Genomic DNA, 5,641 nt, shown 5'->3' with positions numbered 1-5,641 from the left:
GTATAATGCTTAATTTTAAGTCTGCTACACTAATTTCTAGTTAAACTAGTTGTATGGTGATGACACCCAATCTTACATCGACTGGGAATCAAGGTAGCTAAGAGTTTGCAAGCCCTTTAGGGCCTTTTTTCCGAAAAAGGAAACTTGTGAGGCCTAAGGGCCAAAGCGGACACCTCAAAGAATAGATGCACTCTTGACACTATGTTTGAATCATAGAAAAAAAGAAGATAAAGAGGGAAAAGAGAATCTTTGAAAGAAAATTATTTTTTCTTTCTTATATTTGGGTATAAGAGGAAAATAAAATTTTTCCCATCACTGGATCATTACTAAAGGTTTTTTACATGTTTCCTCTAAATATTATTATTTTCCTTCCCTCATTTTTTTTTTTCCTTTGCAAACAAGAAAAAGATATTGTTTTCTTATTATTTTCTTTGTACATTTTCCTTCTGTCCAAACATATAGCACAAGTGTCTTCACATGATATTCTGCTATAACTTGAAGCATGTGATAAACAGGGGAGGGAGGGGGTCAAATACATAAACTCACTTTGAACTTTAAGGGGAGGAAATCTGATTTGGCACCTTAAACTTTGACAGAGATTTCAGTACCACTGCAGACACCTTCGTATTAAGAACAACAGTTTTCGATATTAAGAACAACTGCTTCTCAGATGTTTGGTTTTTCTATGTAAAATAACAACATTGCTCTCTTGACTGAGTTTGTTCCTGCTATGCTATCTCTTCTATTATTATCCCTAATGTTACATACAAGGTTGTTAAAATCACATATTTAGTTGGAATCAATGGAGGGTATATGAACTCGTATCGTAAAATCGGAGGATTTTACAAACAAGGTAAAATATAATTTAATTTTACTATAATTAATAATAGGACTTAATTGTTAATATTGGTTACTATTGAGGACTGAACTGTAATATGTATTTGTAAGTAACATGTGTAGCAGTTAGTTTTTTTAGGAGAACGTGATAGCTATATAAAGAAAAAGAAACGAAAAGCAAAATGGGCATATTTGTCAATTTGTTGTTCATGATATCTTATTCCTTTACTCTCTCTCTTCATCGTTTTATCTTCTTCTCTTCCCTCTCGATTTTAATATTTCTTCCCTTCCCTTTCTACTCTTTTCTTTTGTGCTTTTGTTCCTTTTCTCAAAAACACTAGCCATGAATATAGTATCATCTAAGGATGCTCGTTAAACCGCTTAAACCGTTCAAACCAATTCAAACTGACTCAAAATTACAGTCAGTAAATCTTGTTTTCTCATGGATCATCGATCTCTCCATTGCTTATTTGTTTTGTTATTTTAAATTTTTGTTATTATTTAGGACTCTTATTTTCATCAAATTAGCTTGGTATATAACTGGGTGGGTGCAGATAGGGTGTAAACAAGTTGAATCGAGCCGATAAAATTTAGCTCCACTCAAAATTTGATAAATCTAAAAATTTTGGGATTGAACTTGGCTCGATAAAAGTTTGAACTTGGCTCAATAAATGTTTAAGATTTGAAGCTCAAGGTTTGAGTGAGCATAAAATAAATATTATATTTATATATATAAAAAAATTGATGAATTTTTAAATTGAATATTATTAGATTTGATGTATTATTAGACTCGAGCTCACCTCGTTTAGTAGATGAGCTAACTTGATCTCAACTTGAGTCAAAATTTTTTCAAAAAAATCGAGAACCGAAAAAGTGTTGGGATTATAACTGATCCCGAGTGGGACCTGCGAAAAAATACTGGTGGTAAAAGTAAAATTAAAATTACTATTACCACATATACCTCCAATAATTTTGTATTGAATATTGACGATTGAATCCACAAGAAATAATAACTACGGTAAAAATTAAATAATTACCGTAAATGTCAGATGAAAAATAAGAACACTAAGATTTACGTGGTTCACCCTTCAACGGTTATGGGCTACGTCCATAGGACAAAAACTCCGAAAAATTGTTCCACTAAAAATAGTAGGTACAAAAGAGATTACAAAAATAGTGGCACTCTAAGTGTTTTCCAAAAAACACCCCAAAAATTATAATTCTCACTATTTTCTCTCTTTCCCAATTTTAGGAATCTTTTCCTAAAATTCTTTACACTCAATTGTATATTCTTATTCTATGTTTTTGTACATTGAAGAGGGATTCGCTACCTCTTTGAAATGAATTGCTTTGCTGCCAACCTTTGAACAATAAAAACAAATGTGCCCCTTTTTTTTTCTTTGTTCAAAATTGTGTGGGTCCCACAACCACTCATTTTCTTCTTTTTTTTTTATTTTCAAATGTGTGTGGGTCCCACAAGTTGGAGGGATCCCACAATAATTCTCCCCCCCCCCCGACTACATGGTGAGACTCTCCATTCCTGCCGCTTTGACACATAGTTCGAACTTCTCCTTCAGAACGACCTTTGTCAATATATTTGCAGCATTTCTGTCTGTGTGGATCTTTCGCAACTGAAACTGCTTCTCTTCAATGGCAGATCTAAGCCAATAGTATCTTACATTAATGTGTTTCGTTCGTGCATGATACATAGTATTTTTGCTCAAGTCTAACGCACTCTGACTATCACAATAAACTATATATTCTTCCTGCTGCACACCCAATTCTTGAAAAAATCTCTTTAACCAAAGCATTTCCTTTCCTGCTTCCGTTGCTGCAACGTACTCTGCTTCAGTCGGTTATAACGAAACACATTTTTGTAATCTTGACTGCCATGAAATAGCTCCCCCTGAGAATGTAAATAGGTATCCTGATGTAGATTTTCTTTCATCAAGATCACCTGCCATATCTGCATCTGTGTAACCAACAAGTGCAGCCTTTTCACCTCCAAAAGTTAAACATAAATTTGAAGTTCCTCTCAGGTATCTGAAGATCCACTTCACTGCTTCCCAATGTGTCTTCTGGCGATTTGACAGAAATCGGCTCACAACGCCAACTGCATGAGCGATATCTAGTCTCGTACACACCATTGCGTACATCAAACTTCCGACCGCTGAAGAATATGGAACATTTGACATATCTCCTTTTTCTTTCTCTGTTGATGGGTAGGATTTCTTACTCAACTTGAAGTGAGCGGCAAGCGGAGTGCTAACTAGTTTAGCATTCTTCATATTGAACCTCTCTAGAACTCGTTCAATATATTTTTCCTGCGATAACCATAACCTGCAGGACTTTCTGTCTCGAATAATCTCCATTCCGAGAATTTGCCTTGTCGATCCCAAATCCTTCATGTCAAATGCTTTTGACAAATCACTTTTTAACCTGCTAATCATGTGTGCATCTGGTCCAACGATTAGCATATCATCAACATATAAGAGAAGGATGATAAATTTACCATCAGGGAATTTCTGGACATATACACAAGGATCTGCATATGTCCTTTTGTATCCTTGATTCACCATGAAAGAATCAAACTTTTTATACCATTGTCATGGCGCTTGTTTCAACCCGTACAAGCTCTTCTTCAAGTGACAAACCATGTCCTCTTTTCCCTTGACCTTGAATCCTTCTGGTTGTTCCATATAGATTTCTTCTTCTAGATCCCCATGCAAGAATGCCGTCTTTACATCAAGCTGCTCCAACTCAAGATTCAAACTGGCTACTAGACCTAGCACCACTCGAATAGAACTCATTTTCACAACTAGTGAAAAAATGTCATCAAAGTCAATACCTTTCTTTTGAGTAAAGCCTTTGACAACCAATCGAGTTTTGTATCTCACTAGTTTGCCATCATCTTTCTTCAGTTTGCACACCCATTTGTTCTTGAGTGTTCTCTTCCCTTTTGGAAGTTTCACCAGCTCATACGTGTCATTCTTTTTCAAAGAATTCATCTCCTCTTGCATGGCCTTTGTCCAACAATCTTTGTCTTTGCAAGAATGCACATCATGGAAGCTCTCTGGCTCCCCCTCATCAGTAATCAAAATGTAATCAGAACTAGAGTACCTTGTAGATGGTTGGCGCTCTCTGGTTGACCTTCTTAACTGAGGTTCAACTCCTTCTGGTGTAATGGGGTTCTCTGGCTCCCCCTGCTCAACACCCTCTGCATCACTGTTATCATCTACAATTGTCTCTTGATCCCCTACGACTGGCTCTTCTTCTTCTTCTCGTTCTGATTCTGGCATTCCTCCTCTTGTGGCATCATCTGTAGGAATGCTTCCTAGTGTAATATCAACAACACCATCACTTGTGGATTCTTCACAAGTTGTATCTGCCACGATCTCATTCTCGTGGAATACTACGTCTCGGCTCTGCACAACTTTCTTTTTCACTGGGTCCCATAACCTATAGCCAAACTCTTCGTCTCTATAACTAACAAAAGTGCAAGGAACTGACTTGTCATCAAGCTTTGATGTCTGATCCTTCGGAACATGCATAAATGCCTTGCAGCCAAATACCCTCAGGTGAGAGTATGAAATATTTCTACCTATCCAGACCTTCTCCGGGATATCAAAATCCAAAGGTGCTGAAGGTAATCGGTTGATTAGGTAGACAACAGTATTGACAGCTTCTCCCCAAAATGGCTTAGGTAAGTTGGCCATTTTGAGCATGGATCTGACACTTTCAATAATGGTGCGATTCATCCGTTCAGCAACACCGTTGTGTTGAGGTGTACCAAGAACTGTCTTTTCATGCCTGATACCGTGCTGACTACAATAATCTCTAAACTCCTTAGAGATATATTCACCACCATTATCTGTGCGCAAACACTTCAATGCCACTCCAGTCTCCCTTTCCACCATCGCATGAAATTGCTGAAAGTGCTTGAATACTTGGTCTTTTGTGCGCAACAAATATATCTATGTTTTTCGCGAGAAATCATCAATGACGGTTAGAAAATACCTACTTCCTCCAAGTGATTCTAACTCCATGGGACCACATATGTCAGAGTGTACCAACTCCAACTTGTTGTCTCTCCTTCTAGAGCTTTTCAAAAATGAGACACGATGTTGCTTCCCAAATAAACAATAATCACAAGGGTTTATTTTACCTTTGGCTAATGGTATGAGGGACTTCTTAGCCAACATATTCAACCCTTTCTCACTAACGTGCGCCAGCCGCCTATGCCACAAATTTGGTGAAGCATCATCTGCAACTGTATTCAGTTGTCCCACAATTATTATTGCATGCGTCTTATACAGCGAGCAACATAATTTTTCTCTCGCCACCACTAAAGACCCTTTGGTGAGTTTCCAATTACCGTCACCTGTATGATGGTGATAGCTTTCCTTGTCCAGTACACTCACAGACAATAGGTTCAACCGAAGATCGGGAATATGTCTCACATTTTTAAGTGTTAATGTGCACCTGACACTTGTTTTTATGCAGATATCACCGATTCCCACCAATTGCGAGACACTATTATTTCCCATTTTAATAGTGCCAAAATCTCCTGCTTTATAAGTGGAAAAGTATTCCCTTTTTGGAACACAATGGTATGAAGCACCGGAGTCTACTATCCACTCGGTATCTGCATCTCTAAATTGACAGCAATCTGCATCATGAGTGACTAAAGTCACCTCACCATCTTCTGCGGAGACTGTAGCAGATGTATTTTTGTCATTCTCTTGTCTTCGGTTTGCATGCTCCTGTTTGAGTAAATGACAATTTCTTTTGAGATGACCCTCCT

The sequence above is a fragment of the Jatropha curcas genome, chromosome 11 (assembly GCF_041381405.1).
Source record: "Jatropha curcas cultivar XTBG-Jc1 chromosome 11, XTBG_Jcur_1.0, whole genome shotgun sequence".
NCBI lineage: Eukaryota > Viridiplantae > Streptophyta > Magnoliopsida > Malpighiales > Euphorbiaceae > Jatropha > Jatropha curcas.
The sequence above is the reverse complement of the archived record's forward strand: the minus strand, read 5'-3'. Positions refer to the sequence as shown.